Source organism: Abramis brama, assembly GCF_963993115.1.
Source record: "Abramis brama genome assembly, chromosome: 7".
Classification (NCBI taxonomy): Eukaryota; Metazoa; Chordata; class Actinopteri; order Cypriniformes; family Leuciscidae; genus Abramis; species Abramis brama.
In genome coordinates, this window is record NC_139969.1 from 4,099,132 (window position 1) to 4,111,837 (window position 12,706).

A 12,706-nucleotide genomic window follows, 5' to 3' on the forward strand; every position below is an offset into this window, starting at 1 on the left:
TGTCTGTATCCGCAGTCTTTCTATTAAAACAAATGCTGAAGTATTAACATCAGACCTGTGGGCTTTGCAAAAACAAAAAGATTTTTCGTATGTATGAATATTTTTTTCTCCTAAAAAACTAAATTAAATGGAGACCCAAACCGTTTCCCATAATGCCGTGGGACTCTGAGCATGAGTTTGTTAAAACCACTGAAGCATGTGAAATCTCAAATTAAACACTTGCTTATTCACAGAGACTCAATTGGGACAATTATTTTCCATTTGTATAATTTTTAATTAAATATATGAAAGTCTCCAACCATTAAATGCTTTTTCTGGTTGCTCTGTGCCAATATCAAAGTTTTAAAAGTATAATCATAATACAAGCATTACATGTGTTAAACTTATAGGGTCATATAGTTAATGAGCAGCCAGGACAGCAAGGTCAAAACCATCAAAAGTCAATGTGTTGCATTGTCATCGTCTGTCAGTCGCTGATATACTGAGCTACAAAATTGTTAAAAAGCAAATGACAGATAGTATAGAATAGATAAATAGCATATTGACTGGATTCTACTTGATTTTATGCGCTCAGCTGCTGTATTTCAACACTTCTGTTTTATTTCTGCTCTTTTGATCTGGGAAAAACTTTCAAGGTCAGTAGATCTACATAATTGTGGGAACGCAGATAAGAGCGTCAGCAAGCGGGAATTTACATATGAACAGACTTTCATCGATTTGGTTTCTAACGACATTCCCTTGCGAAAGAGAAGTTAATTTAAGTGTGGTATTAGTATACTTCTTTTAAACAAAAAATACTTTCAGTCTACTTTGTATGTACTTCTCACAAATGTGACCCTGGATCACAAACCCAGTCACAAGTCGCACGGGTGGCAATAGCCAACAATACATTGTATGTGTCAAAATTATCGATTTTTCTTTTATGCTAAAAATCATTCGGTTATTAAGTAAAGATCATGTTCCATGAAGATATTTTGTAAATTTCCTACCATAAATATATAAAACATTTATTTTTGAGAGTGAATGCTGCACAATCGCGAACATAAATGAACAACTTTAAAGGAGATTTTCTCAATGTTTCGATTTTTTGCATCCTCAGATTCCAGATTTTCAATAGTTGCATCTCGGCCAAATATTGTCCTATCCTAACAAACCACACATCAATGGAAAGCTTATGTATTCAGCTTTCAGATGATGTATAAAGCTCAATTTAAAAAAAATTGACCCATGTGACCAGTTTTGTGGTCCAGGGTCACAAATATACTTAAAGTTGCAGTTAAGTATACTTGACTTTTACTGACAGAAAGGTCTAAGTATATTTGGCCTATACTTGTACTCAATCTTTTCCCAATTAAAAGTATAATTAAGTATTCTAAGAATAATTGGCTTGTAGTATGTATCCTATTAAATACTTTTTGTCACATAGTTTTACATACTGTCTTAAAAACCAACAGACTTTTAGTACAGAATCTCCTGATCAAAACAGGTGAAGAAGAAGCAGAAACAAGTGATAGAAGATTGCTTACGCAAATGTAAAACAACGCGATTATCAATCATTAAACACTAAACAGCATATAAATCAAAACTGCCTAATGTTACTGAATGAAATGTTGAACCCATGAGGAGGAAACAACTGTGAAGCTTTGATGGTGTTGATGGACTTAACTTAAAGGGATATTTCACCGCTGGAAAGATGAATGTGTATTTAAATTGGGTCATTTATGTAGTAGAAATGTGAAATTATTTTAGAAGTTGGTGCCTTCTAGACTGAGAAAAGCCAGAAAATGTATTTTTGGCTCATGTGGATGAAAGACAACAACTTGTAAACTAGTTGTGTGCACAAACTTTAGTACTGTTACACTTAAAGTTAAAAGGATACTTTTATAGGCTACATAAAAAAGTGGGCCAATTTAGTCACAAGTAGAATTGAAACAGTCCACTATCAAGTATACTTCTAGTACATTGATACTGGTAAACTAACTACATAAAGTATAGGCTCCTTAAAAACATACTCAAACTTTTCTAAAAGCGACTTATTTTTCATAAGGGTTCTGCAGTACAAATTTCTTTATGAATGTATATTTCTGAAACACATTTTGAATGTTGAGTTTTGTTTTACTCACCATCATCTCCCAGTGTGTTTTTGTTGCTTTCACACATTGACACTGAATTGAATGCACAAGAATATGAATGACAACATAATAGTAACGGCTTTTGTGTAAATATGATAAAACAGCCACTGGACAAAACATCTAATATTCTAAAAACACACACAGAAGAACATATCTACTTTTAAATGTCTGTCAGCATCAGGTTGATGAGATCGCGACTGCCTCTAGTGGACGGGCGCGGGAACTGCGATCAGAACACGTGACAGAGGGTCCCTGTGCGTCACAACTGCTCCAGCGTTGCCATGGTGACCTCACCTCATCCAAGAGTTCTCTGCCAAGTGTGATGATGTTGCCAAAATTCAAAATCAGCAATGCAATAAACCACACTGTTCAACAGCACAGGAAAACATGTACATCGCTCCATTAAAAAAAGAGAGTAGCGTTAAACATCATGATAAATAGATTAAAATGCAATACAATAAAATACTTTGTCTTTCAAATGCATTCAGTGCTCATTATAGAGACGAATTGATGAAATTTGCAATGTTAAGAAAATAATTATTATAGGCTACAGTTGCCCCAAAACTATTTTAACTATCAAAACATATTTGGACACTTAAAGGGATAGTTCACCTAAAAATGAAACATATGTTTATCAAATATTTGTCATCATTTACTTAACCTCAACCTGTATTTCTTTCTGCAAAATATCTTATTTTGTGTTCAACAGAACGAAAGAAACTCATACAGGTTTGGAACAACAGAACGGCGAGTAAATGATGACAGATTTTTCATTTTTGGGTGAACTATCCCTTTAAGCCTTGCTTCAAAATGTCTGCATCATTGCATTACATACAAATTATAAAAGAAAGTGTGGTTATGGCAAAGAAAGATGCACAAACACACTTTGCAAGTAAACATTTGACAATATACGACCACTAAAAAGATCACCAAAACACCAGTTAAATAAAAAGACCCTAAGCAAACAATTAAAAAACAAATAAAAGCCAGAGAAGAGAAAAGATCCTGCAGAATTTGAGTGATTTAAGTGTCCAAATATGTGTAGTTATATAGAATATAAGAACATTAAATTGCACAGTCAACCACACAGTGGCGCTATAGGGTAAAGGATTTGTGACCAAAGGAAATCAATGAGTTGGGAATTATATTTTTTACCCCGTCACCGCTCAAGGACGTGTCAGGATTTACATCCTGAGATATTTTCAGGCAGAACTGAATGCGGTTCCTCTTAGATTTGTGCTACTAATTTCACGTCAGCTGAAATATTAAATCTTATAAATGGCTGTAGTTTATTTGCCTCCCCGCATAAACTTTTCTGTGATTAGGCACGGCTGGTTTAAGGACAAACCTGTATTCATATGGGCTATATGTTTAGAGTAATGTTTCCTTGCCATTACTAGTCAGACATCTGGAGGTCATGACCTCGTGTGGTATGCCCCTGATAAAGAGCTCGTAAACGGATCGATGTCTCATTTAAACACTCACTTTACGAATGATAAAGAATAGCAAGAGGGGAGAGGATGCTCTTTGCAGAGAGATTGATTCTGATCTAACGGCTGTTAGTGAGATGTATGGAGAATCCTCTGGTTGTAGGATCTCTGTTGTCCAAACCTCAGTTTTTGTTGATTCAGGATGAAGTAGCCGATGACAGAGTCAGAGATCAGCAAACCAGCGTTGAGCAAATGAACACTTCAACTGAGCAGAGATCCATCCCCGTGCAAAAAAGTTCATTTTATTAAGTATACTTTAGTAAAGTTTAAGTATACTTTATGTAAGTATACTAATATCAATGTACTAGACTTGCAAGTGTCCTGTTTCAATACTACTTAGAACTAAATTGGCCCACTTTTTAGTGTATAAAGTATGGATACGTTAAGTATAACACTAGTAAACTTTGAGTACACAAAGTTTTTTGTTTGTACCTAAACTACACTAAATGTGAACTTATAGGTATACTGATAGTTTACTAAACACATTTTTTAGTTTATGAAAGCACACTTTGAAGTATACTCTCAAAAAAAATTATCTTAAGTGGTTGCATTCAATTGATTTTACCTACATTTAAACAAATGCATTAAGTTGAACTAAAATTTATTAAGTTCAACTTAATGCATTTGTTTCAGTGTACTTGTATGTTTTCTTTAAGTGAACATGACTTATCATACTTATAGTTCACTATTATATATTATTTTTGCACTTATCCATGTTCCAACTTGGGTAAGTTTCAGGAAAAAAAGTCAGATGGGATTCAGAGCGATGATCAAAACACAGATGGAGTAGATCAAGTCCATCAAAGCTTCTCAGTCGCAATTTCATTCAGCAGTGTTAGGCATTTTTTAGCTATATGCGGTTTAATGTTTGATGATCATGTTATTTTACATGTGCGTAAGCAATGCTTCTATTGAGACAGTGTTGAGATCTCTTCTGAAACTCTCTTTCTCTCAGGAGAAACATCTGAGAACAACTGATCTGTCATGGAGTCAAACTTAATAAACTTCAGATGTTGTTTTACTCCATAGACAGGATTTATAAGGGCTTGGCAGACGAGATGCTTGTCCTTCACGCTCCGACACAATCAATCTGTCCGTTTATCGCTCTCAGTCGTATTTTCTCTCATATCGCTTGCAGACCGAGCCCTCAAACTTTTAACTCATGTCAGACTTTCACCTTCTGCTAAGAAAGGGTCATATTAAGACAATTCATTATGATAATCCTAATTCATAATGTGTGACCCTGAGAGAGTTCAGATGAGATGAGAGTGAGATTGATTCTCATTAACTGACAGTAATAAAGATGAACTGATGCTTTCAGTCATCCTCCACATCAGTTTCTTCATTAAATGTATTTAAGAGTCACTGCTGTTTGATATCTGCCACATTGAACTTCATCTCTTTTTCTGTTTCACCCCAAAATAAAAACCTGTCATCATTTACTCGTCGTTCCAAACCTGTATGGCTTTTTTTTCTTCTGTGGAACATATAAGAATTGCCCAAGTTGTGTTTTCCACACGTAATAATAATACAAAATCTCTTTAAAAGCATGTTTTGTGCTATAACCATTTAAACGGTTACACACAATATATTATTATGACATTAATTAATGTTTCAGTATAAAAATATAGCTTAATATCTAGTGTTGTTTTTGGCGGCCTGTTTTAATTTTAGTTTTAGTCTAGTCTTTGTGTCAGGCTGTCATTTTAGTTTTTATTAGTTTTAGTCACATTCATACTCTTTTTAGTCTAGTCAAGTTTTAGTCCACGAAAACTGATGACATTTTAGTCTAGTTTTAGTCAACGAAAACTGATGACATTTTAGTCTAGTTTTAGTCGACGAAAACTGATGACATTTTAGTCTAGTTTTAGTCAATGAAAATTGTATTTTAGTCTCTTTTTAGTAATGCGATTTTATTTAACCCAGTCAATATAGAATTTCAAACAAGGCTTATTATAGGCTATTTAGTAGGCCTATATTTAGAGCTGTGACGGTGGCAGGTTTTTTTACCACCGCGGTAATGGACCAACTACCGGCGGTGGTTGGGGGGTTATTAAAAAAAAATACACTCTGCGCTTTGGATGTGGGACACGAGCAGGAAAACACGAAGATATCGATCTCTTTATGATATCTTCGTGTTTTCTACTTGATGTAAATTGGTTTGAAGAGCGAATTTTATCCTCCACAAGGGCGAGATATTTAGGCTGTGTTTGAGAATGCGCTGCCAGAGAAAGTGAAACTAAAAATCACCCACACGTGTCAAACGCGCTTTACAACTAAACTCGCGCCCAATGTCTAATATAACAAGCACAAACTGTGTTAAAAAGAATTTGACATGCAAGTACAAATGTAGGCTATCTGTCCTACAGCGTTTTTCTACTTTACCACAGTAAAGAATACGAATATAATAGGCCTAATTAGAAGCGAACTAAGAAACGTTTATAATACCTTTAGAAAATGGGTGAGATTTGGGAAAAGAAACAAGAGATTCCATGCAGGGATGAGTCACGATTTTTGGATATTCGATTAGTTTATTTAATTATAAAATATCGAATAGGTTGTGCGATTATACTCTAAAATAAAATCTCCATGTTCTGGCGCTGATGCGGTGACGTGTTCATGTAACAAGAGACGCTGCCAATAACAGCTGTCACAAAGAACCGGCAAAAGTAATGATTAGGAATGTGTCAAATATATCAATGAGACATTTTAATAGAATAACTAATGGAGTAATATATGGTTAAATTCGCTGATAATCGGGTGACCAGATCGCAATCCAGAATTTAAAGCCGACAAAGCTATGGGTTCACGCACAACTCTCTCATTCGTCGTGACGTTACATTTCGTCTCGTCTCGTTTTGGTCAACGAAAATGAAGAGACATTTTAGCATAGTTTTTATTTTTTAAACCACATTTAGTCTCGTTTTTATTCGTCAACGATATTGCATTATACATGTATTTTAGTCATCGTCACATGACCATGCATTTACGTCTAGTCTCGTCTCGTTTTCGTCAGGTGATAACGGTTCGTTGACGACAATATTTCGTCATAATTTTCGTTGACGAAAGCAACACTATTAATATCATGACCCTACACACCATTATACACCAGTATTTTTGTACATACAAGGCCAGTGTGTCTAAACATAATGTCTTAACATTACAAGAGAATCTTGTTTGTAGTCAATGTGTCAATGTCACATTTTCAAAAATTATGTCTGTAAGGTTAAACTAAATTTTTTTTTAAAAGTAAATACAGTATTATGGTGGTGCACAGAAGAGACAAAATATAAATAAATAAAATATTTATTATTTAGGCAGAATTTTATATTTTTTGTAATACATACCTATTACCTATTAAGATTTATTAATATTGATTATTATGTGCATGCAAACTGGCTGACATCCTGATGAAAAAAATATGTGATGTTTCATTTTAAAGTTCTCTTGTTGTAGCCTATTACATATTTAGCTAAGTCTAAACAAAATGCCCCCCATAATTCTAATCAGGATGTGTTTCTTTGTTTGACTGTTAATTCTTTTAAACCTTTCAAACTAAATTTATTCCATTGTTTTGCTATATGTCTACATGGCGACTGCATCAACACAACACTTAAAAAAGTTCAGGTGCTGGCTTAAATTTTTAAGTAGGCTACAGTAATCAAACTGTTTGTACAAGTCACATCACCTTTAAGGGGCGATAGAATGTTCCTTTAATCGCTTTTTATTGCCAAATGTGTGAGCAGCTTGTAACGAAAATTAAAAAACGAGACCTTCCCCGACTTCCAATGTTGTCTATGAAAGCCTGTAGAATGATTTTTAAATGAAGGAGGGTCGTTTTTGCCGGGAAAATCAAAAAGATGTGATGTTTACACGCGCTCGCGAGAGCCTCTCTTCCGTTCAACGACACAAGATACAAATGCTTACAATGTTCAGGATAATGCCGAAAGAGACACTTTGTAGTACTATAATGTCAGTGTGTCATGCACAGAAAAGGGATTAATTCAAACTATAGTCTCACATAGCTAGATGTATTGTCTCAAATATAGCCTACTTTATAATCAAACTATCATAACAGTGTAACTTTAAATACCTCATCTGTCGACATGATGCCGGAGAATCGCAGGAATGGTGCAAACATATCCACATCGATATGATCAGATGCTTTCTTTAACGCTCTGTCATTTTTGTTGAGTGTTTATTTTGTTGAGAGGAAAGTGTGCAGCACATATAAAAGGCCTGTTCATCTGAACGTAGCGTGGACGGCGTCTAGATGTTCCTATATCGCTGCAAAGTGCAAAGGTATTTCCAACTTCTTTTTACTTTTAAGCAAAGAACAAAAAATAAATGAGCCGTGAATATATCGGGTCATTGAATCACATTCAGTTCAGTTCAGTCTCTTGTAAGTTACATGAGCAGCGAGCACAAGCAGTAAGAGCTGCTGCAGTTCACTTAACGGCCACCGGTGTCGCTAATAACAAGAGTTTCTGATTCCTACATCCCCTTTAGATTATTTTAAAGGGGTGGTATAATGCCCTTTTCACAAGATGTAAAATAAATCTCTGATGTCCCCAGAGTCTGTAGCTCAAAATACCCCACAGATATTTTTATATAGCATGTTAAAATTTTGAGGGTGAGCAAAAACGCACCGTTTTGTGTCTGTTACTTTAAATGCAAATGAGCTGCTGCTCCCGGCACAGGGGGTGGAGCTTCAACAGCTTGTGTCCTTTTACCTCACACAGACACGCACTGAAAATTTCAAAAACTTTTAGTCTTTTATGTTCAAACCGGAGTCAGAAAGATGGAGAGACTCAAGAAGAAGTGACAACATGTAGAAGCAACAGGACATTTCTGAATGGTTAGTTGATGAATTTATGTAGCTTATGTGTAGTTATCTTCTAGTCATTGATTTGCATATTCTGTCTTGATAATCTATAAATCGTGTTCAGGGGGCGGGGTTTATGTAAATTCTAGGGTTGGTGATGTCACTAACCCGGGAGGAATGTGGTGTAGTCTCTACCAGCCGTTTGTTGTAGTCCTTAAAAAGCGATTTCTTTAAAAGCAAATATCTTTCATTGCTTTGAACTTTGGGCGTTTTAACTTTGCAGATACACACTATCTAAAGTTAGAAAAGTGAAATCATAATCAGCCACCCCTTTAAACTGAAATCGTGTTGAATCTCGTAGAACTTACATATGTTGTCATGATTTATTGATCACATATATTTATACAATGAATGATCCGAGAGTGCTGGTAAGCATTTATCATTTTTATTGTAAAATTGAAAAAAGAAGAAAGACAGAAAAAGCCCCAATAAGCATCATTTATACACATTATGTCAGAAATGATAAACTTAAGAGTTCATACATAAATATATAAATAAACAAATGCAAATGATCAAATTCTAATAATAAAAATAATCAAATAAATTAATGACCGAAACAATAAATAGAACACCGTAATTAAAACCTTTTACACATTTAATTGTCAAAGCAGCAAGTTCAAGAGGGAAGATAATGGGACAAAACTGGTCTGTTTGTTCTTCAGAAATGAAACCAAAAGGAAGGTTTGCTCCTTCACACCTCTTAAACTCGTCGTGCAGATGTTACGGGAACATCTGGTTGTGTCCCACACTTCCCTCCATAGCATTTAAACATAGATTCATTATTTAGCTTACATCTGTTTGTATATTGTGCTAAGAAACCCTAAGATATAACACAATCGTCCATATAGCAAAGCCGACCCGAGTTGTTTTCCGTCCCGATCCAGGTCTTGTGTTGTTCTCGTATGTAGAGCTGATCCCGGATCAGTCATGACTAAAAACGCCCGGGAGCTTTTGCATGAATCCCCATTGTACCTGAAAGAAGCGTTCTGTGCTATCAATATTCCCAACAAATACAGAAGACAGATTTCATGAGCCCATCCCTATGCATTCAATAACTTGACGTATATATTTATATAAAGAGTCCAACCATTCATAGGAATATCATTCCAGTAGATTAATCTATAACATCCTAAATCAAACCATTTTCTTCTGTACAAAACATTCCGAGTATTGACTGGAACAAATCATTCTATCAAAAAATGCAGGAAAGAAAGCAAACATGGATTGAAAGCTTGAGGTTTGTGTGTTTTGATACTGTATGCAGCGTTGGCTCTAGCAGAGGACTATGGCAGTAGATGGGGAGTATGAAGGAAGAGGACATGGCTTAGTTCAGGTAGTAACATCATATGAATAAAAAAAAACAAAAAAAAACACAGTTTGTAAAACATACTCCCAAAATAGCCCAAACCCTGAAGAGCATGTCCAGCGAGTCCAAACACACGGTGTTGGTTTGGACGCTCTGCGCAGCGCTATGTTTCCATGATATCCTTACTGCATGATAACACGTTAAAAACTCTAAACCGTTACCTCCGCTAAGCTTCGACTGTTACCCGTGGAGGTATTGGCTGAAAACCAAAAACAAAAAAAATGGTGCAATTTTATGTTTTCTATGTCTTTTACTATAAAAATGTCTCTCTACGTCTCTAGCAATTAGCATGCACAAAGAGTGATTTAAAGAACTATAGGCAGGGCAAGCTATGAAAGAACTAGTTTTCTCTTCTTCTTTTTTTTTTTTGGCAATAAATAGAATAAAAATTGAAATAGAGCATGAGAATTCACGTTTGTACAGCATGTTTGTTAGTATGAGCCACAGGTTTAGAAACATCCAGACACATGTGCCACTGCGTGGAACGGCTGCCGCACGGCTAGGAATGCTCTGTTGTTGATTTTTTATTCATTTAGTATTTTATATCTTATTTTCCAGTAGCCTACAAATATCTAAACATTCTTAAATCAAGATACATTTAGCTACTTGAGAAGCTAAATTACTTAAAGGGATAGTTCACCCAAAAAGGAAAATTCTGTCATTAATTACTCAACCTTGTCGTTCCAAACCTGTAAGACTTTCGTTCGTCTTCAGAACACAAATGAAGATATTTTTGATGAAATCTGAGGATTTCTGTCCCTCCATTGACAGTCTGAGCAACTACGACTTTGACGCTTCAAAAAAAAATTCATAAAGAGATCGTCAAATGAATCCATATGAATTGAGCAGTTTATATAAAGAACAATTTATTTTAGGGTTTTAATCATTTATTTTATTTAGTTACCATATTATGGCATTTTTATGCTTTAGCACAGTCAAAAAATTACATACAGCACCTTTAAGATATTAAGTTTTGCTTCATGAAAAAAAATTCTTACTTCAACTTTCAACTTACTTGATTCTTTATATTTCACAGATATTTTTCTTGTTTTACGCAAAAACAATTTTTTTTTAGATTTAATATCTTAAGTAATTTTGCTTCTCAAGGAAATGTATCTTGATTTAAGATTATTTGTACTGGAAAACAAGACAAAAATACTGAGTGAGAAAATAATTTTTGCAGTGTTCAGAGTAGAATACTAGTAGACTGCGTAATGCACACTGCTGTGTCAATCTGTGAAAATGTGAGTGTTACCAATGCAAGGTGGTTGCTAGGGTGTGACTTTAATGGGCTGCTGTGCAGTTGCTAGGGTATTACCTTGTTGCATACTGTGCATTCGACAAATGTAACAGAGACAGAAAAGAACAGCACACAGACATACGGTATACACTCTTCCAAACACATCCGTGATTCACTGGGTCCAGTCTCAGAATGATGATATCAGTTTAACAGTTCAATTTCACAGTGTTAAAAACTGACTGAATGGAAGTGAACAGAAGTGCCCTTGAATGCTGATTATATAGTCACCTTCCACTGTGATCATCTGATTGGTGTTTAATTGAAAACCTGCTCTGTCCCTGATTACTAATTTCAGTTCTGACAGACAGATGGCAGGCGTCCCGCTTGAGCCACAGTAATGTTTGTGCAACTATTATCTGTGCATTTATGTGTGTGTGTGAGGCTTAATTTTTATGATCCATTCTGCATTATGGATGAAAAAAGAAAGCTTATTTTAAGATTTTTTTGTGTGTGTGCCTTTTTTGACAGTTCTCATGGCAAATAAGGACATTTCCCTCCCAGATTCTCATTAACATAATAAAACATTACGATTGTGAATAATCTCATTTTAATTCATAAAAAAAGTATTTATACATCATTATTATATTTGTTGCTAATTTATTCTGATTTAAATTAAACAGCATTATATTACAGCTATTTTAACTTTTTTATTTTGGATATTGTTACAGTAATAAGATTCTAACTGAAAATGGTATTAATTATAAATCTCAACAATTATAATAATAATAATGATGAGATGATTTTTGCTTTACTGTAATATAAATTTGCCTGGCAGGAAAATGTGCTAAATTGTCATGAAAATAATGTCAAACATTTCAATTATATATATATATATATATATATATATATATATATATATATATATATATTATTAAAATGATGTTAAACATGTTTTGGTGAGATTCATCCATTCCATCATCCATCCAAACCTGTCATAACAGTTTGATGTTTTGCGTTGACACATCAGTCACATCATCCATCCTGCAAAACTTTGCTCATTTCTGCCTTAATATTAAATCATGAACTATGTTTGACCTGTAAAGTTGTCCAGTCATTTTAGCTTAAACTCCTAGACGAGCGGCAGCTCTCTTTTCCTGACAAAATATTAATGGTCCGACTGCACGGAGCAGATGACTTGTTTTGATTGGAGGAAACTGCGCTTGTGTGGCACGTGGCACATTTGCACGGTTGACTGATCGTGTGAAGACAGAAAGATATCTGATGTAATGGGTTTGGTCCAAACAGTTTTAACAGTTTCTGTGGGTCAAAACAACCGAGCATGAAGTGAGAGTCAACATGACAGGGCTTTTGCAACCTATTTTAGGTTTAATCTTACTTCCTAGAGAACATGAAATGTGGGGTTCGCCATTTAATTTGATCTTTTTTCGGATTTTTGCAATTGTGTGCACTGGTGAATCATTCAAAATAACACCAGAAACGTGTATGAAGAAAGTAAACAGGGTCCATTTGGATTTCATGTTGACTTCAAATAAATGTACGCATGTTTCGCAGGTGGTGACGTGGCCTCGCTGG